Source organism: Sturnira hondurensis, unplaced genomic scaffold, assembly GCF_014824575.4.
Source record: "Sturnira hondurensis isolate 20B ecotype Veracruz unplaced genomic scaffold, ASM1482457v3 Scaffold0002039, whole genome shotgun sequence".
Taxonomy (NCBI): Eukaryota; Metazoa; Chordata; class Mammalia; order Chiroptera; family Phyllostomidae; genus Sturnira; species Sturnira hondurensis.
In genome coordinates, this window is record NW_028074670.1 from 6,037,291 (window position 1) to 6,059,870 (window position 22,580).

A 22,580-nucleotide genomic window follows, 5' to 3' on the forward strand; every position below is an offset into this window, starting at 1 on the left:
TTGTCCTTTTAGTTGCTCGAAGAGGCCGAGTGTGTCTTCCTATGCATGCATTTTGGCTGGAAGTTGCCGGATTTAAGGCATTTCTATGTCTCAATCTTCTTGTTTGGTGCCTTCTTTGTCATCTTTTCATTGTCCAAACTCTCACCTTTTGAGTTTTGCCTTTTTGAACCATCGGGCACATGAACCAGAGTTCAGTAGCAGAAGCCTCTATGACAGAAAGTTATTCAGAAACATATCTTTTATTTATGAGCTATTTTTAAGTGCCAGCACTGTGAAAGTACTAACCAATAATGTCTGTAATAGAACCAATAGTATGAGAGGTAGGTACACTGCTCTCGAACCTATCAATAAATTTGTATGCATATAAATCTGTTTGAAAATATGACTAACATAGTTAACAAACAAGCAACTTCCAATTACATTCAATGTTTTTTGAGTACTCACTGCAGTTCAGCTCAAAAATAGTTTTAGCAATTACCAATGATAGAAGAGTCATATATTAAAGGCAGGAAGGGGGGTGGTAGAGAGAAAATGGTAATATTAGAGAGTATTTTTATTTTTCTCTCATTTTTAGCAACGTTATGCATGTTAGGAGACATGGGTTTAAAGAATGGACATTAGCTTTCATAACACCTCTCACATTTTTTTATTTTATTACTCCTAAATATATTCCTACACCAAACACCTGTAATTAGATACAAATCCATTAATAAGAATGGCCTGCTGACAGACCTATAAGATTAGCAAAAAATAAAATAAAATAAGCACTGAAGTTGGGGTGTGAAGGTAAATTTTTGAATTTTGCAGCTATATCTGAAGTGGGAGGATGTCCCTCAAGGCATGGATTGATGATTGATGTTAAAAAATAAAATAAAATAAAATAAAATAGATTTTAAAAACTTTATCTTTATGTGCTGGAAATTTTTGTCAAAAATACATTAAGGGCAGCTTGTTGGAGAATACTAATCACAAAAAACCTCAACTTAACTTGTAGCATCTGTAGATTGAGGGAGAAAAGAAAAACAAAGAGAAGAATGAAGATTAGTAGAGCTTCTTTGTTTTGATATGCTAATAGGTCTTGTCTGAGGTGCTGAGTAATTGCAACACTCTGTACAAAGTCACCTCCACTATGCTCACATTATGTTACTGTCAACATAAAAAACACTTGAACTCGTAGAGAATTTTTGGTGAGTTTATTCTATCCAAATTGACGTCAATTGCCAGGAAGCAATATATCAAAGGATTGAGAAATGCTCTGGAGAATGGCAATTTAACATCTTATTTTATACATTAGCATCAAAGGAAGAGACAAAAAAGTGTTGCATGAAATTCATTGGTGATTGCATAAAAGGTAAAGTGATAGACATTTACTTCTTTTATATAGGTGAGTAAGAGTTAGTTAACAGTTAACTATTAATGTGATGACAATAACAAGGAGAGGAGTTGTCGTCTCAATTTGTGCCAAAGGGTTTTGAGAAAAAGGAAAGTTGTCTGAACATCCAAAGCTTTGTTATCTTAGATGCAAAAAAGACAATGGACAGTCTTAGTTGACTTAAAGGTTGACCTCTGCTAGTGAAAAATAGGCAGTAACTTTTTGCCAGGTATTCTCTGCAGGTCCAGCATTTCCTTATATCCTGCCCATGAGCAGAGTCTTTCTTCTATTCTAATGTTATCAGAGATCATTTTTTTATTCTTCTAAATTTTAATTTTGTTTATATTTGACTGCAGTTTATTGCAAGTGAAATACTAAGAGTCTACTTACTGACATCTTACACCAGTGAGAGCCAGCTGTATACAGGTAAGATGGTATGATTAAAAAATAAAATCCTATTGAGTAAATTTCAGTATCTGACTGGTTTTTTCAGTGTAAGAAACATTCAAACCTGTAGAGAATTATTGTTTTTTGTTTATTTGAGCCAAACTGTTGTCAATTTTGAGGAAGCAAAACCTCAACTAGTTGAGATAATGCTCCAGAGAATGGCAGTTTAGCATCTTATTTTATACACTACAATCAAAGGAGGAAACATAAATGTAGCTCATGGAGCTACATGAAACCCATTGGTGCTAGATTGGGGAGGCAGAAGGAAGCAAAGTGGGGAAATCTCTCAGATTGTCTAAAAAGTAAAATGGAGAGACACGAAACTTTTTTTACATTGGTGAGTATACCCAAGTTGATAGCTAACATTTATAGCTCATAGAGATGGTTTGCAGAACACGATAAAGATGAGGGGCTCTCCCCTCTGGGTGGGAGATTATACCCTGAGGGGTCTAGATAAAAGGGAATTATCTTGACATTCCAAAGGTATGTTATCTTAGATGCCAAAAGACGATACACAGACTCAGTTTGGTAAAGGTTTGTTAGGGAAAGATACCAGTTTAGGATGGGACTACCCGCCATGAACTACTTTTAGTTAGTAAATTTTAATTTCACACCATCCTTTGCGGTACTTTAGGCCATTGAGTTAGTAAGGCTACCACACAGGCCTCCCCTGAGTTTGTCAGGTTAATATGTGGCCCTTTTACTACCACAGCTTTATTTAATGATTCATGAATCAGGCAGCATCCCATCTAGTAAATGGAAAGGAACACTGAGAAGCCATACAAAATAAAAAGCACCTAGAGGCATAAAGAAAAGAGACAAGGATTTATCAGGCAGATTACCTCACTAGTGCTGACCAAGAAACTCCAGTTTGATTTCCGAAACTAAAGTTCCTGTGGGAGAGGCTAAAACTGCAGTTAGGTTGTGGTATTGCCTTGTTTTGCTGATGTGGGCTTAGCACACGGGACTTCCTTTTGGGTCTAGTGTATCTTAACAGTATTATATAAATTTGACTTCCGTGTTGTTGAAAGCTTATCGTAATCCTTGTGACGTGAATAATGAACGACTACTATTTATTTGTTTCCTTTTGAAAATTTTCAAGACTTTTGGTGACAAATAACTTGCACTTGACTTAGACACTCACTAACTTGTAACTATGTTTCTAATTCCAAATGTTTTTCACCCTTACCTCAGTTTTAATGATTGGCTCATACTTGTAGATAGATAAACTTGGGATACTTTGGGACATTTACTCTCATTGGGACACTTACTTTGGGACATTTACTGTCATTGAATCCTGAGTCAAACTCACGGTTATTTGTTTTTTTTTTCTTTTCTCTTGCAAATATTAATAACACCAGATTTTTCCATCTTGGAATCTTTTATTTCTGAGAGAACATGCTGTATAGTCCTTTGTTATGGAACTCACAGATTCAGAATGTATATAACACTAAAAATAGTTGCATTAAAAATATATTTAACAACTTATCTAAACCATTTCAAGATCAAGTTGAGGACTAAAATACACAATTTCTTCATATTAACAAATTTGATTGGTAGTTTTTTCATTGCTCCAAATTACATCTTTTTTGGACCTTGGGATACTTTCTAAATGTAACAGAATGGATAGAGAATTGCGCTACATATTCTGAGGTTACAAATCATTGATTCCTTAAACCACAACCTCAAGAACTGGATCATAGACTTTGTTATCTTATGGTCTCAATTTCTTTGGTTACATTATTCTTGTAAGACCACAATGCCTGGACTAAAAAGTTGGTTTGACAGTGACATTTCCTAAAACTATCTGTACAAATAACAAAGTTTAAAATATGATTAACTAGTGCATTCTAGCTAGCACCAACTGCATTGGCACAGAAGACCTCAGGGTTAGATTTGAGACATGATTCTATCCCCGAGTTTATCAGTGATGATCTATAATACCTGGACAAGTCTCAATGTTCTGTTCTGCAAAGAAAAACTACATTTTAACAATAGAGAAGATACATAACAGCTATAGAATTTTTAATACTTACAATAAATCATAATTTCACTTGGTATGGCCTCTTACTCTTAGAATCCACTTTTAACAAAAGTCTTGAATGTGATTCTATATAATTGGAACAAATCTGTGCTTTTATATACTTATTCTGTTATATAATTTCAATAAGACTGATATTCAATTAAAGATAAATTATTTTGAAATAGGGGACTTCCAGTAGAGATGGAGATATAGGTAAACATGCTTCTCCTCCTCAAACAATTAGCAAAAATCACAACTAGACTACAAAACAAATATCACACAGATTTGTCAGAAAATCAAGCTATATGGAAGTCCAACAACCAAGAATTTAAGGAAGCCACATTCATCCAGATGGGTAGGAGGGGCAGAGATATAGAGATGTGTGGAGAGGCACGGGGAATTAAAGAGGTGTAGAGAGGCATGGAGACATGAAAAGATGGTCCCACATCCACATACAGTAGATAAAAATAGGGAAAAATACTTCAGGAGTGAAGAATCCTAGCATCAGGCCAGGCTACCCAGCCCAGGGTTCCAGCACCAGGAAGTTAAGTCCCCATAACTTCTGGCTCTAAAAACCAGTGGGGGTTGGGACGATGAAAGAAACTGCAGGATTCTCAAGAGACTCCTCTTAAAGGGCTCGCAATGGACTTAGGACATACACAGACTCACCCACTCTGGGATTCAGCACCAGAGCAATGGCTGAAAAGGCACCAGTGGCATATGGGGAGATACTGAAGTGACTGGCAACAGGGTAAGTGCTAGGAAATAGCTCCTTCCTGAGTAAAACTCCAGAGGCAAGGCAGTGGCACTGTCCCCTCTGCAAGCCTCCCACACACAGAGCTACAGAGTGGTGACACGGGTTGTCTTGCTCTGGTAATTACCTAAGGCTCAACCCCATACAATTTAGAGGTGTGCTTTTCTACAATAGGCTATACTATTAAGACAGGGAGTCAAAGCAATTCTACCTAAAACACAGAAGCAAACACAAGGAAGTTGCCAAATGAATGAAACAAAAAATATGGCCCAAATGAAAGAACGGAATAAAATTCCAGAAAAAGAGCTAAAGGAAATGGAGATAAACAACCTACCAAATGAAGAGTTCGAAACAGTGTTTTTCAGGATGCTTATGGAACTTATTGGATACTTCAACAGCATAAAAACCACCCAGTCAGAAATAAAGGTTACATTAATTGAAATAAAGAAAAATCTACAGGGGCCAAGAGGGGAGGGGATGCAGTCAAAAATAAAACCAATGATTTGGAACATTAGGAAGAAAAAAACATTCAGTCGGAACAGCAAGAAGGAAAAAAACTTTTTTTAAAAAAGAGGATAGGCTAAGAAGCCTCTAGGACACTCCAAATGTACCAACATCTGAGTCACAGGGGTGCTAGAAGGAGAATGGGGAGAACAAAAAAATTGTAAATTACTTGAAAAAATAATGAAAGGAAATTTCTCTAATTTGGAGAAGGAAATAGACATACAAGTCCAGAAAGCACAGAGTCCCAAAAAGGATGGATGCAAAGAGGCCTTCTCCAAGACACATCACAATTAAAATGCTAAAGGTTAAAGATAAAGAGGGAATCTCAAAAGCAGCAAGAGAAAAGTAGATAATTACCTACAAAGCAGTTCCCACAAGACTTGTCAGCTGATTTCAAAAAAAAAAAAAAAAAAAACTTTGCAGGCAAGAAGAGACTGGCAAGAAGTATTCCAAGTAATGAAAAGCAAGGACCTACATCCTAGATTACTCTATCCAGCAAAAATATCACTTGGAATTAACGGGCAGATAAAGTGCTCCCCAGACTAAGTAAAACTAAAGGAGTTCATCATCACCAAACCGTTATTATATGAAATGTTAAAGAGAATTACATAAGAACAACAAGAAGATCAAAACTATGGACATTAAAATGGCAGTAAATTCACAACCATCAAAAATTGAATCTACACAACAAACTAAGCAGACAAACAGAACAGGAAGACACACATAAGTCTTTATATGGAGATATGAAGATCATTTAGAGGGTTAATCAGCTGTGAGGGAGAAGATGGAGAATAGTGGAAAAAATGCAGGGGTTAAGAAGTACAAACTGGTAAGTACAAAATAAACAGGGGGATCTTCAGAACAGTATAGGAAATGGAGAAACCAAGGAACATATATGGATGACCCTTGGACATAAATTAGGGGCAGGATTCCTGGAGGGAATGGGGGTAACTGGGTGGAGAGGGGCAAAGGGGGAAAATTGGCACAACTGTAATAGCATCATAAATAAAACATATTTTTTAAAAAAGAAAAATTGTTTTAAGCAAAAATTGTATTCTTATGTGGCAATTAGTTCATATGGTCCCTTCACGATGGTAACTTAGGCCAGTGATGAATCACTGTCAAATAAATACTGCCTCTGTATGGGGTATATATAAGTGACTTTGATAAAGAGTCGTGCACTTCAACATACTGACTTGCATTTACCATGACAGCTGAATTTGTACTAATTGTCACATTTCACTAGATTTGCTTTGGAAATAGCTGCAGAAGTTTATGAAACATTTCTGTACATCTAAGACCAGTGCAGAAAGTAAGCTATCACTCAGGCTCTTTGCAAACAGCATCTGACACCCTGGATTAGACAACAAACACTGTCGCTCAACCCAGGACTGACTTTCATCTTTGGAGTGACCTTTTCCTTAAGACAAGTTCCTTGATGATTGCTAACATTTGAAACAAATTTTTCAAAAAATAAAATAAAATCTAAAAACGTTAAAAATTTTCTAAAATCATATTGTATAAAATGTTTAGATCTTGGTGACAGTTGAAAGAACTCTGGGTACTGTTTAAAGGCAACTGTGCTCTTTCCCTTGCATTCATGCAACACTAAGATGGTTTCAGTTTAAAACAAAAGTCAGGAGTGCAAAGAGATATTGTCCCCATAGCAACAATCTTTTCCCCCCACTCTCTGTAGAAGGTTTAGGAGATTAGTAACCTGTCAGCTAAAAATAAACTCAAGCTTCCAAAGAACTGTGGATAGAGAACTGATATTGGTATACAAAGCCAAGCCTTAAGCATCACCTCTGTGAGGCAAGGAAACATTTTAGTTCAGTTAAACTAAAATAGAATTTTCATTTTGTGCATCTGTTACTCAATATTTACCAATTCCAAGAAACAACAGGAGGAAATATTTTTTTCTCCTGAATTTGTAGTAGAAATTGTTCTCAGTAAAAAAGCTGCATAATTCTTATCTTCAGTACAAAAATCTCTAAAAAGGGATTGATTGATTTACCAGCTTGTCCACAAAGTAAACAACACATTTGATTTATGTTCCTTTCTTATCTGGGCAGCTAATTTAGTCAGCAAAATCATACGGATTTTTTAGAAGCCATGCATTCATTCCGTCATTCATTTGCTGGAGGCTTAAAGGGTAAGTTGATAAGTGAAAGGATGAATGCTCCGAAGGGAAAGATAGGAAGAACAGAGATTAAACGCCATACTCCACCCCATTATTTTGTGGGCAAGCACAATGTGTGCCCTCATCTTGCTTAGGCCAAGTGGCTCCTACTCTGCTCCATGAAGCCATAGCATTTGAGTGGTAAGGACTCATCTGAATCTGCAGATGCGTGATTCAGACAGGTGCTGAATATGAATTAATGGAATGAAACATTGAGGTTACAGATGAGGAGACTGAGGCACAAAGATGAATCCAGCTGATAAAGTCAGATTTGGTTGATAAACCCGAACAATGAGATGGGTTGGTGGGAAAAGGTGGTCAGTGACTGCTGTTTTGTTTTTCTTTTTTCAAGACCATTTTTATTTAAATGAAGGCAACTAATATATAATGTAATTGTAACCGGGAAAGACACCAGCATTTGGGCTTCCTGTCACTACCAAACCCAGTAAGCAATGACAGCAACTGAATCTTTTGTGGCTGCTGTATTCAGATGTTGGAATGTTTAAAGTTGTCTCAGAGGTTCCTAAGGCTCTCCTCATAGTTTTGAATTCTTGTTTCTTCATTCTGTTTTGGTTGAATGTTTCTTTCTTCCTTCTGTTCCAAATTGTTGATTTGAGGCCTGGTTTCCTTCCTGTCACCTGTAGTTCCCTGTATATTTTCCTTTATTTCACTTTTCATAGTCTTCATTTTCCCCTCTAATTTGTGACCAAATTCAACCAATTCTGTGAGCATCCTGATTATCAGTGTTTTGAACTATGCATCTGATAGGTTGGCTATCTCTTCATCACTTAGTTGTATTTTTTTCTGGAGCTTTGATCTGTTCTTTCTTTTGGGACATTTTTTTTGGGGGGGTCTCAGCATGCCTGTTACCAGTTACCATGTTTTTGAGGTTTATTCACAGTGTCACATGTATTGATACATCATTCCTTTTTATAAGTAAATAAGATTTCATTTTATGTATCTCCCACAATTTGTTTATCAGTTCATTCATTGATGAAAAATTGGGTTGTTTACATCTTTGGCTATTGAGTCCTGCTGCTATGAACACATGTGTACATGTATTTGTTTCAGTATATATTTTCAATTATTTTGTTATATACTAAGAAGTGTAATTGCTCCATCATATGGCGATTTTATATCAACTTTTTGAGAAAATGCCAACTCTTTTTCTTGTGAGCTAAACTATTCTCACTGGCAATTTATGAGAGTTCCATTTTTTCTACATCCTTTCTAACACTTTGTTTTCTGTTATTTTGACGGTACACATCCTGTTGGGTATAACTCATAATGTTTTGATATTTATTTTTCTAATGACCAACAATGCTATATTTTCATGTGCTTATTGATTATTTGCATATCTTTGCTAGAGAAATGTCTACTCCAGTTCTTTGTTCACTTTGTAATTAGATGGTCTTTTTTTGCTTTTGAGTTGTAAATGTTCTTTATATATTCTGGATAGTATACTGTTATCCCATCTATAATTTGTAAATATTTTGTGCAATGATACAGGTTGTCTACTCACTTTCTTTATAACATCTTTTGAACCAACAAAAAATTTGTTGATGAAATCTAAATTATCTATTTTTTCTTTCATTGCTCATGTTTTTGGTATCATACCTAAGAATCCATTACCAAACCCAAAATTATAACTATTTATTCCTCTGTTTTCTTTTAAGAGTTTTATGGTTTCAGCTCCTACTTGAAGGTCATATATCCATTTTTAGTTTTTGGACATGGTGTGAGGTAAGGGTCCAACTTTACTCTCTTACACATGGATATGCAGGTCTTCCCTCCCCCCCATTAGCTGAAGAGACCATTTTCCTCCATGGAAGAGATAACCTCTTGTCAAAATTTAATTGACCGAGACGTATGAGCTTATTTTTGGACTTTTGATAGTATTCCATTCATTCATATATCTATCTGATGCCAGTGTTATACTGCTTTAATTTTTTATAGATTTATTGTAAATTTTGAAATCAGGAGGTGTGAAGTGAGTACTTTCATACACATTGCACTGTACAAGATACTGGGTAAAAGTTAAAAGAAGTTAACACTTGACACCTTCTTATTGGGAAAAAACTATATATAAAAAATGGAAAATAATAATGCAAACTAGCATATAACTTACTACTAAAATGTGTTGTTCATATAATTAGAAAAATAAAGTGAGATATTAGGAAGATGCAGCAAGATCAAATGGTTGAAAATGTTATGGATGAAACAGGAACCAATATTCACTTTTAAGAAAAAGTTAGAATTTATATGACGAATGAGAAGAAATTTTAAAAATATCTACATTGGATGTTTCTTTATATATTTTCTAGCTCACTGTGTCCTACTACCACTCTGGGTTTCATGTACTAGGAATGTGGCTAATAAGTAATTGAAATCAGGAAAACTAGCTTCTTTTGAGCTATATAGAAATTTTCAACCTCTTTTTAATCTCATGTCACACATGAACTAGTTGCTAAAATTCTTTGACACACCAAAATATTTTCTTTTTGCTGATCTGCCAAAACAAAGTTTAAGTTTGATTCATTAATACCAAATGTGTATTGTTTCATTGGCTGTTGTATTTTTTTTAATTTGACAATCAAAGGGAAAAGAAGTTATTGACTTTGACTAAATAGTCAGGTAATACATGTTTTAAAAATTCTTGCAGAACAGCAGTTAAAAAATCACTAATGTAGGTGACTGAGTAGTAATGAGTTCTAGAAGCTAAAGGCCAATGAATACTGCCAATATTGATGTTACAACCAAGAATACTCGCTGGCTGGTGTAGCTCAGTGGATTGAGCACAGACTGTGAACCAAAGGGTCTCAGGTTCAATTCCCAATCAGGGCACATGTCTGGGTTGCAGTCCAGGTCCCCAGTGAGGACCACGTAAGAGGCAACAACACCTTGATGTCTCTCTCCCTCTCTTTCGCCCTCCTTTCCCCTCTTTCTAGAAATAAATAAATAAATAAGTAAAATCTTAAAAAAAAAAAAAAGAGTACCTTCCCAGTAGGTCCTACCTCATTCTTAAAAGCCCCATTGTGCTCTGGTTTTACTGGCAAGCTAAGTGCATGGCCTTCTTCTATACTGGGAGTTACCTAATTTTACTCTTCTTGCTTACTTTATGTGGGGTCAATACAAGGCTCTCCCAGAACTCTGGAAGAGGGCTGGTCTCGGGACCTCTGGCCACAAGGAATGTATATTGTTTCGGGATGGATTGTAATTCTCCTTATCTCCTCCTGTAACTGCTTCTTGATCTTTTCCTTCCACCTGTACACATTGAAATAATGTAGCTCCAGGCCACATGTAGGTTTGTGCAACCTGGACCCATGCTGCCTTTGTTTGGGACCTCTTATAATAAGCTTCATACTGGAGGAGGCACGGTCTCTCTCTCTCTCTCTCTCTCTCTCTCTCTCTCTCTCTCTGACCTGCTGGCATCGGTGCACTATCCTATCTATTATGTGAGTGATGGCATGTTCACATCTGCTAGTCTTCAGGGCAGGGGGGTGTTTCCTGAATATCATGAACACTTAAGTAGCTCCCCAGTTTGGGGCTCCTGCATTATTCTTTGTAACACATTTGTATTGTGCATTTTAAATGAGAAACAGTATCACATATGCAAACTAAAATGATCAGTGAATTCGTTTAAAAAAGTGAGCAGCAATTCAGCTTCTCCAATTTTTTTGATCAATAAAACCAATGGTTAACTTAGAGCCATTTTTCTGTTCTTTGACTTCTCCTCCATCCCTCCCTGCATTCCTCCTGTCTTTCTGTCTTTCCCCTTGTCTTTCTCTTTATTTTTAGAATTCATTTGCCTCCCCAGACAACTCCCCACTTCTGCTACAACTTCAGGCCCCTTTCCTTTCTCACCATTTAGGGGCTGTTAAACCACAAATTTCATCTAATCATTTCTTCCTTATGTTTGCTGAGAATGTTATTAAGAAAGATGGATTTGAGAATTATGGCATGTTATCCTTAATCAGTTCCTTTGTACTAACTAATGCTAAAGGCTCAGCAGAACTATTTTTAGTCTAGCCTACATCAAATTCCCTATCTTCTCTTCTAAAAAGTGGTATGGGAAGTAGTTGGTGTTGGTTTGCCCTAACCCTGCAGTGTACCTCTGGTAAGGATGTTTCCACAGGTGATTCTGGGTTCATAGAACACAAAAAAAGTTTCAAGCTAGATTAGACAGGTTTTCTCACTCTCAAAAAACAAGTCAAAATAAAAATAAAATTAAAATACAGAAAGCATTTAATCGATGGGTTTATGACTGCCCACTCTTTGACATAAAGTTGAAAATCAGTTACCTAATTTGTTGAGTCTCCTTTTGTAAAAGAGACTGAGTATTTTTAATCAAAGATTACTAATCTATTTTCTATCTTAAGGAAGAAATATATGTATAAGTATGTGTGTATGTATATATGTATGCATATGTATACATACACGTATGGTATGCCCATTTTTTAACTGTCTGTAGGTGAGGTTTTAAAAAAAAATACTGAAGAGTCTAAAAAAAGGTAGGTTCCAAAAGAAACTGTTTTTGCCCAAGATTCACATAATTGAAGAGAGAGTGCTCTCAAGGAGTATATTTTTAAAACTCAATTCTGGCATTTACTTGAATCTCTATAATAATAATTTTCAAATGTAATTAGTCTTCCCGTACTTGATGGGTAGCTTTATGAATATCCAAAGACATTCTCATAACCATGAGCTGTATAAAAGTGTGTACATTTGTAGTGAAGTATAAACATCTTAGGCTGCTTCAGTCCTTAGAGGCTGTAGAGAGCTGATGGAATAGAGAGGGAGCACTGATTTATTGTAATGCTAAATAGTGTATATAACAGGGGAGTCTGAGATCCAGCTCTGAAAATACAGAGCTAAAATTGACAGAGAATCCTGAGGACTGCACTCCGCAGCAAACATAGACAGAATTTCTGATGCCACAGTGTCTTCTATCGTTCCTGCATCCACACGTAATTGAATATCATGCTGGGGTTATGGAGACTCATGCGCATGCCCTTCATACCTGCAGGGGCAGGTGATGCTAGGTGCTTCGCAACTGTGTCGGCACATCTTAGTAAACTCATCTGCGCATAATTTCTCTGTGGAGCAGACTGCCTAGCTCTGGGTTAGTTTCTTTTCATTGCAACATTTAACACTCATCTGAACTGTCTACATGGGTTTAGCAAAGCTGCTCAACTTCTCTGAATCAGTTTGCTTAACTGTAAAGGGAGACACTTCAACATCATGCCATTTAAAGCCTACATGCATGTAAAATCTGGTGCGTAACTGCTGCATACAAGAAAAATAAAATACCACCTGTTTCAAATGATTTGATTAAAATTTAGTTCAAAACCTACTATTATGAATTAATAGCAAGATTTTTAGAGATACTTTTCACAGAATAATGGAGCTGACTGCCTCAAAAAAAGATATTCTAGCTCAGTTCTGTTCCATAGAACTTTCTATCATAATGTATAGATAGATATTTTGCATCTGTGCTGTCCAATACAGATGTCACTAGCCACATGTGGCTACTAAGTTCTTGTAATGTGGTTAGTGTGAACCAAAAGCTACTGTTTAGAAAATGTTAACTAGCTAAATTTAAATAGAAATAGCCACATGTAGTCAGTGGCTACTATATGATGCAGCACAGATTCTAGCCTCTATTTCTTAAAAATATTGATATCGCATACAATTATGAAGCAATTGCTTGTTTAGATCTTTTCAACCATAATTTAAAGAAATACTTAGCATATTAGTTTACTGTTTTCATTCTCAATGTTGTGTTTAGCATCTCCTTGTGCCAGGGACTGTGGTAATGACCTAGTGTAGTATGTTATTTAGGACCTGGCCCATGGACCTCAGGTAGTACACTGCTACTTATAGGTATTAGAAAGCCTGTGAGGGTCATATGTGTTTTTTTTAAGATTTTATTTATTTATCTTTAGAGGGGAAGCAAAGGAGAGGGGGAGAGAAATATCAATGTATGGTTGCCTCTTGTGCATCCCCTGTTGGGAACTGGCCTGTATGCAACCCAGGCATGTGCCCTGACTGGGAATCAAACCACGGTTGTTTGGTTCACAGTCCCACACTCAATCCACTGAGCTACGCCAGCCAGGACCATATGTGGTTTGATACAGGTAAGCATAGGGTGCCACTGGAATCCAGAGAAAGTCAATTATATGTGACTAAAAGAAAATGCTTCCCAAAAGATGTGAAATTTGAATTGAGTGTGAAAAATTTTTTAAAAAAAGTAATGGGATGCAATTACTAAAAACACTTCCAGCAATAAATGCTTAGAATTTCTGGATAAAAGAAAACAAGATAGTTTTAATAGAATAACTATGCTTACAAGAAAAAGAAGAACTTTTCAGCTTTTTAAAAAGGAAAAGAAACTGACAACTAGATTGGTAAATACATGGACTAACAATGCATCTCACGCAGGACTATAAAGACCCTGAAAGTTATTGCTCGGTGTAACCTAAAGGCTTGGGGTTTAGAATCCCTCCAGAGTACTGGACCAGTTCCTGGGGTTGGAGACAGAGACTTCCGTAAAGCCAGGGTCCTGTAGGAAAGGGTCGCACCCTCGATGAAAGGTTGCACGAGCCACCAGAGAAGAAAGTCCACCAAGTTCCATATCTAAGGCAGCGATTCCCAAGCTAGGCTGCACATCAGTATTATCAGCTGGGATGCTGACAAACAAATAAATTCACATTGAAGAACAAAGCACAAAGATGCCAAGGCCATGTCTTGCAGATGCACTAAATCAGAATCTCTGTCGGTATCCATCTTAATTTAAAGCTCCACAGGCAATTCCAAAGTGCTGTCAATGTTGAAAACTGCCATGGGAGGTGACCCTTCCTCTCTGAGTATTTAGGACCTAAATTTCATGCAAAATTGGGATTTAAATTAATTTTGATGCCTTGAACAGAAAATCATAATCAGAAATACTAGCAAGAATATCTTCCCTAAATTGTTGATACTCCTGGGGCTCTCGGCAAACGCACCCTGAAGGGATATTCCCATAATTTAGGAAGCCAGAAATCCCCACAGATAAAAGAAACTCTTCCAAAGTTGAACGAAAAAATAAAAACAACAAACAAAAAAGGTAAATAAAAAAATTTACAGTGAAGAGCAGTTAGCAATATGGGATAAAATTAGAAATCCAAAATATCAAGAAAGTTGAATGATAATTTGAAGAAAAATGCATCTTTGATAATAATTAAAACCATAAAAAATTCAAACTATAGGAAGAGTTAATCATTATTGACTGTTTATTTTATCTCAGGCTGTGCCAGGTACATTTTGTATGGCTTTGGTGTGAAAAAGTAAAAAACAGAAAAACCCTAGAGGAGAGTGTGTTTCATGAGGGAACTTTTTAAATTGACTTTTATCTTTTATTTTAGGTTTTTAGTTAGAAAATGGCTTTTCATTGGATTGTCACTAGGATAATTTTCCTAACACATTTTTCACAGCTAATTTTCATGGTATTTCAGAGAAAAGAGGAAAACTTAGAGCACATAGACCGTCATCATTTATACATCCTATTGGTTTTGGTTGTTTCTCTGGAGAACCCTAATACATATGATGAATTGTATACTGGTTCTAATTCTTCCCTGTTTTCCATACTCACATCAATTTACATTTGACTTCACACCCTTTCCTGATGAACACAGAATGTATTTCCCACTTGGTCTTGTGTCTTGCTTTGACCATGAGCCCTTAACAGACTAACTCTAGCAGAAGCTTAACAAGATGCTTGCTTCACTGGGCCTTCTGTCCTGTGCCTCTATCGTCCTCACGAGGAGGATGCGTTCTAACTAGCCCAAGGAAGATTGGAGACACACCCAGGAGAGAGTTGATCCAGGTCATTTAAGCTATAGTGTGAATGACTGAAGTAAAGTGTAGATGAAGACAAATGATGAAAAGGGGACTGGGGGTTGTTATATAAATCATCCATGGGATTATTACAGTTCTACTTACTTTAGGGATTTGAGAAATGATCTGCATCTTCTTGAAAGAGACGTAAATCTTAAGAGATAAGATATAAATGAAAAGCCTGCTGTGTCAAGGATCAGAACATAAATTCTTGCTTTAATATTTTCACATGATTCATAGAATAATTAAAGTACTATCTACTTATTTATGATGACAAAATAGTAAATAAGATGTAATGGAAATAAACTTGAATCTTTGTCTTTGAGATAATCTGGGGAAGACAATTAGTATTGAATTCATGCTAACCTTAAAATATTTTTAATATATATATAATCAAGCTAGGTTGGATGCTGAGAGTATTCCTGTTCCCAGGATACTTCAGACAACAAAGTAATAGATACATTGTTTGTTATATTAGAGAATAAGTTGACAAAGAAATATTAATTTTTGTCAAAGCCAGAAACTTTCATAATTTATCTTAATTATTTACTATATCTTTCCGCGACTCTCAAAGTTTCTTGTGTTCCATTCAAATCAAACCTTTGAATTTTGAAATAAACCTGTCTAACCTTAAATATCTAATTTCCATATAACAGTTGTGTGACCGTGAGCACATGATCTAATCTTCCTAAAGCCCAGTTTGCCTATTTGGTAGCATGAGGGCGAAAACAGAATTCATTAATGTGATTGGGTGCATGATAACAAATGTAACAGAGCCTGGTTTGTGCTCAAATGTTCCTAATAACAGCTATGGTGGTGACTGCAGCCCACTGCCCGATTCTCTGTAAAGTCCAGGAAGCAAACATCTTCACTGCTGTTGTTTTCTTCACACAACTTGACATGAACACGAGGATGTTCAATAAGTGTATAATGGTCTCAACAAATGTTTTCTATCTCATAGGATGTTGTCAGGATTTATCATCCGTCCAGGTGCCCTCTGAGTAGTCTTGCATTTCTCTGAGTTGCTTGATACCAGGATTGCTTTTAAATCTATTCTTCCAGTGGAAGAAAAATGTTGAAATCTCACTTATCTTAGAACAATATTCAAAATTCTTCTTAGATTAATTATTGCTTTCTGTATTCACCATTCCCACTGATAGAATCAAAGCCATGTTTGCACTCCCAGGAGAGGTGCTGGTTATACATCACTAACCCATCTGATCTCAGTCTCCCTCTAGTCTCTCTGGCAAAAATGACCAAGGGAAATTTGAGAGATGCAATTAAAAAAAAAAGATTACTGCAGGGGACCTATCTGCCTGGCCTTCCAGGGTTGGTGGTAGGATGGTCAATGCAGAAAAAGAGAAATTAATGGTAAATCTACTTTCATGATGGCTTCTGATTTATTTCCTTCCTCAACCCTTTTCTTCAATGTTTTCTCCCTTCAGCATCAGCCCCTTCCAATCAATTTATTTCTCTTTTGTACAAATTGATCTTCTTTCCACAAACTTATCCATTTTTACTCCTTTTTTTCTGCACAAGGCAGCTGGGAAAATTATGGAGATTTTTGCAGTCAACTCTGAGCAAGAAAAACTGAATGTTCCTTAAAAGAACCGTCGGCCTAACGTTCCTGAAGTTTACCCATGACCTAAGAGTTTTCACAACTATTTTCTTTGTTTCTGTGCATGACTTTTGTGGCAAATGTTGTTTCCTTGCCTTGACAGAAGGGTAAGAAGCCCAGGAAATTACGTTCTTTTTTGGTTTATTTACATTGAGGGTTTTGTGGGTTTTTTGCTAAATGAGATAGAATAAATCTTGACTCATTTCATGTTCCTCTTACACAGAAGAAGAAATACCTACATTTATTCTTATGCATCCTTGTAGAGTATTTGACTCATCAGAAAGAAAAAAAAAGGCGAACTACTTGCTTTTTTCTTATAAAATGAATCCATATCAAGGAACCAAACGCATAGTATTTCACAGCTTTTCTTCCCCTGGTTGTCTTAGAAAGTTTGTTGTTTCTCAAGAAAAATTTCAATACGTGTTTTTGATGTACAAGGCGCTGAGAACACAAAACTCATTATTTAATGAACATGTGAGCATGCATTAAATATCAGACAGTATCTTAGATACTGCTCCAGAACTATCTACTCCACGTTGAAGCTGTAATCCCAGCATTCAGGAATTCACTGTCATGTCACCTGCAATCCAACAAAAAAAGCCCTGTACTTAATGATAGGACTTTTATTAATGACATATCAAAATCTGAACAAAATTGTGCAACGCACAGGAAGGGGTGGGAGATCTCATCTGTCAGCAGGTCTCAGAAGGTCTTCAAGGAGATGGAATTGGTCTGAGAAAAGACAGAAGGACCTATTGGAACAATAATGTGGAAGATGAACAGGTATGGGAATTATAAAGCCAGGAGGCATGGAGCTTAGTTTTTTAAAAGAGAGAGAATGTGGTCTGCAATACAAATAGCTAAATGCAAAAGTCTCTTGCCAACCATTTTAGATTTCAGGAGAGTTTCTCCAATTGCAAAATCCCATAAAGCATCTGTGTACCATGCTATTTACCTGAATTTGAAAAATCACAACAGTGTCACAAAGTTTAACATGCATGTTAAACACACATATAATCATGTGAAATTGCAATGATTTGAGATAACTTTTTTACACATTTAAGGGCATGTCTTTTCATGTGTTGTTCTATGTATCTATATAGATACATTTATGAACAAAAATAAAAATGCACCATACTTTTCCCCAGTTTCTCCATGTGTATTTTTTATTGTTTATTGCTTATGCTATTACAGGGTACCTGCTTTCTCTACCTTTTCCCACCCCCATCCCTCTCCATCTACATTAGTTTAAAGAATGTGCTTTTTATATGAAATTTTTCTTATGTAATCCTTATTTTCTCAATTTGTTATACCTCTAAAAAAATCATCTATCTTCCATAAGTTCTTGGATTCTAGTTGTTCGGTCAGAAGACACTTCCTAAGATATTCTTGAGCATTTTAATAATTTTCTCTTTGTATTGTTTTATAAATACAAATCTGATGCATAATGTTCATTGCAGTTGCATTAAAAAAAACCTTTCAACCCAGTAATAAAGTGAAACATGAAAGAACTGCTATCCTCCAGTTACTCTCTCACTGTCTTTATTGTTACCCCAACCCCAACACTACTGTTATTGTTTACATATTTGGTATGTACTCTCGCAATGCTTTGGGTTTGATTCCATGTACAAGTGGTAACTCTAATGTCTTCATATATATATTCTTCATGCATATAGGCATATATATTATTGTACACATAATTTATCATTTATTACAATATTAATAATTCTAAATATTGTCTTTCAAATAATTCAGATAATAGGCATTTTAATACCAGGACATAAATGTGTTTAACTGATTTTTTAACTGAGGTGCAGCATTGTGTGTTACAAATTGGCCCAGTTTTATTATACACAACCCATGCTCAAGTAATTTGAAAGAAATTTACATTAGGAGGAATTAGTAAAACTATTTTTCAAAGGTTTTCGATTTTAAAACTGAAGTTCATCCAAAAATTACTTAGTGGAAAAATGTTCCCTGTTTTGTTTAAGTACAGAAATGATTAAAAGTCATACAAATATAAACATTGTATTAGAACAGCTAGCTATATTGATTTATTAAATGTTTCAAAAAAGTAATAACGTGGAAAATTAAATATACTTAAGATAAAAAATAACATGACAAGATGCAATGTACTTTAACCACAGTCTCTGTGAAGAAGTTCCCTAACATGCTTACACATTCTATGGCTCCTAGAGGTGCAGGGACATTCAGAGAGCCATTAGCAATAGGTAGAAATACGAGACTGAGCTACAGTATTAAAGGCACTTCCACACACAAGAAGACAGCTGTACTTGGACAACAATAAAAAATAAAATTTAAAAAATTTAAAAAATGCAATTCAAAATAATTAAAATTGAAAAACAAAAAATAAAGAAAACTTCACAGCATCAAAAAATAAATAAAAGCACTTCCGCGTACAAGGGTTTGAAAGACTCTAATCCTTCGATAGAACTTCTTTCTTTCTTGTTAGAAATAATCTTCTCTCCAATTCCCAATATCCTTATTTATAAAAAATAAAATAACATTGTTCTGTCTTGCAGAAATGTTGTGAAGTTTAACTTAAAAATCTGTATGATAATTCATATATAAGCTAAAGCATCATCCAAGTATAAGATCTTGCATTAAAAGTTGTTGTGTGTGTGTATGCATAATAATTACACACATATAAGTATTAAATGATATAGATTATGGTAATATCTGCACTATTATTTAAGAAATGATTTACCTAAGACTTCCTAGGGTAGGCTTGTATTAAATGTTCTGTCCCAATGTTATATGAAATACTCACCAATCTATGTATCACTTTCTTTGTTGTAGTTTTGGCATCTATATTATAGTTTTTTAGCTATTGAAAAATTTTCTAAGTGTTCAGAAAGTACTTTGTACTGGTTCAGTCAAGTTTTTTATGACCAGTTAAAAATATTAATAACATACATTAAATTCTCCTTTCAACTTCAAAATGTGTTGCCAGGATATAAGGTAGGCAAAGACATATATGGGCCACTCATAAGCTTTTGTACATGGACACATGATTTTCTTTTGAATCATGACCTTTCCTTATTTAAGTTTTTGCTTCTGGTTTATTTGTATTTGTATTTTTTTAAAATCTCCATGACCCTGGCTGGAGTGACTCAATGGACTGAGTGCCAGCCTGTGAATCAAAGGGTTGCTGGCTCAATTCCTAGTCAGGGCACCTGCCTGGGTTGCAGACTGGGTCCCCAATGAAGGACACGTGAGAGGCAACCATGCATTGATATGTCTCTTCCTTTCTATCTCCCTCCCTTCCAATCTCTCTAAAAATAAATAAAGTGTTTTTTAAAAAATCTCCATGAAGTGCAACTTGCTAATTTACCCATTAAAAGGCTAGGGTCAAACTTTATATAGTTGATTCTTTCCACTTCCCTGAGATACAAAGGATTTTGAAAATATTTTTTGTTTATACTAAAGAACAGAAGGTTTGTAAATCTTATATGGTTCTGCTTAATCAAATTTGTAAAATAAAGTGTTCTATTCTCACAGTCATCATTCTTACTTTTCGTTGTGGACCACTCTGCCTGGTTCTAGGAATTGTAACTCTCTACCTCCTGTGGCTAAGGAGGAGTCAGTGACCTCTGGAATATGAGCCACAGGATACAAAGCTTGTCTCTGGTAGCAAATGCTGACTCAGTTTCCTCTCCCAGCCCCCAGAGCTTGGTCAAAAGTCAATGACAGGTAAGACCCCTCACAGTGGGGGGCAACCTAAGCCAGCCTCGATCACTTGGGAGGCCATCATGAAAGGACTCAGGGGGCTGCAACAAAGAGGGAGCAATGGACTCTCGCCCCCTGAGTCCCCATGTACTCTGGGAGAAGCGCTTCCTGGCTCTAATCCCCTTAAGCTTGAATACCTGTTGGGGAGGGGTGCAGCTCCTTGCCTTGCTAGAGCCTGTCCTGGGGGAAAATCTGGTATCACAAAGACTTGCTGATAAACCTGTGAAATCTGCTCTGCTAAGGGTGCTTTCATTCATATGTTAAGGGTTCGAGCAGGAAACCCTAAAACTCTCTTCCTGACAGACTCTCACTCAGACTAAGCCCTCAGATTTCTTTGAAATGTTATCCTTGCTGCCCTGTATTCTTGTGTATTATAACCTAATAAAAGCCCCTAGAGGAGGGCTCAACACCTTTTCCCTCTGAGAAACTGACCACTGGTCATGGTCTTTTTCCTCTGGGAAACTGGCCACCTCTCCTCCCCAAGCCGATCACATCATGTCTCAGTCATGTTTACTCTCATCCTTAGCACACGGGGGGACTTGTGAGGATAGTCACCCCCACGACTTTTAGATTAAATGTTTATATTCTCTTTCATAAACAGGTTTAATATACCTGGAAGTATTGGCATAAATTATAATAATATGAAGTCAAAGTACAGAATAGAGTATCACAGAAAAAAACTATGACTAACAGTACAGAAGTAGCATTTAGCAGACACATACTTATTGTTGAAAAAAGTGAAATAATAAAAAAAACAGTGAATAAGTGAGATAGACAGAAAGAACATTTCTATAAAGAATGAGAATGTCACAGGGAGAAAATTTTCAGTGTCTTCATTACAACAGCAAGTGTTATATCCAGTCTACAAAATAGGCAAGTTAATATATTCAACCTCAACTGGCCAGGATGGGCTCAACTTTCAGTAGTTATCCACAAATTGTTGTCAAACAATAAAAAACAAAACTCAAAAATATTAGTTGAACCCAAGGGGATCCACTATTTAGAAAGAAAATGAGCTAAAACAGTGTAAAAATCTACAGAACTAAGGACACTCAGAGGAGTGGATTCCCATGGGAGAGTTAACCAGATTAATTCACTCCTTGTGTTTTATTTAGAAAATTTACACTAGAAGAAGATGAATGAAATGTTTCTCCTTTTGAAGACCCAACATAAGGGATAGTAACGTACCTGAGATTTGAGTAATGTTTCCTGCATTCATGTAAAGGCATTTTATCAGTGAGCATGGCAGAAAAAAAACAATTTACAGATGTACAGGACAACTTGCAAAATCAACATTAGACCCTACATTTAAAAGAAGAGCCATTTAGAGAGTGTGCAGGCTGTAAGTTCAGAAAAATAGCATAAAAAAAGCCACTGTCCACATCTACCTCTATCCTCGATTATGTCACTTGGTGTATGCTCTCCACACAGTGGCACTATCTATATCAGTCATGTTAATAGCATGATACATTAAATGGTTTGGGATGAGATTAAATTATTTATTACCATTGCAATAATTATTTGTGGTACCAGGGAGGTATTAGAAATATGGAGGGGAACACTTGGTAAAGTATATATTTGTTTAACCACTACACTGTATACCTAAAACTAATACAAAGTAATATTGAATGCAAACTGTAATTGAAAAATAAAATGTAAAGTTCTTTGAAAAATATATAAAAAAATAAAAATTGTTTATTAACAGTAATAGTTCAAGCATCCATTTCTTAAAAGTACATTACTCATTTTAAATGACTCAAGGTAGATTTATGTTATATACTTGCATCAAGATACCCTAATTTGAATGAAGGAGAAAATATGGAGTTTTAACTCAACACCATGGGACTCAACTTTGAATAAAATCATTGAAAACATGATACCTTGGAATGGCAATATTAATGTTTGCAGTGATACTGCCATGAATATTTCCCTTTCAGCCAGGCAGAATCCCTTACTTTTCTTTGAAGTACTTTCATTCCTTAAACTTTTCCTTCCAACTGAATGCCCTTCTTTGTGATCTACACTATTGATGAGGGACTGAAGAGTTGGACAATTTTA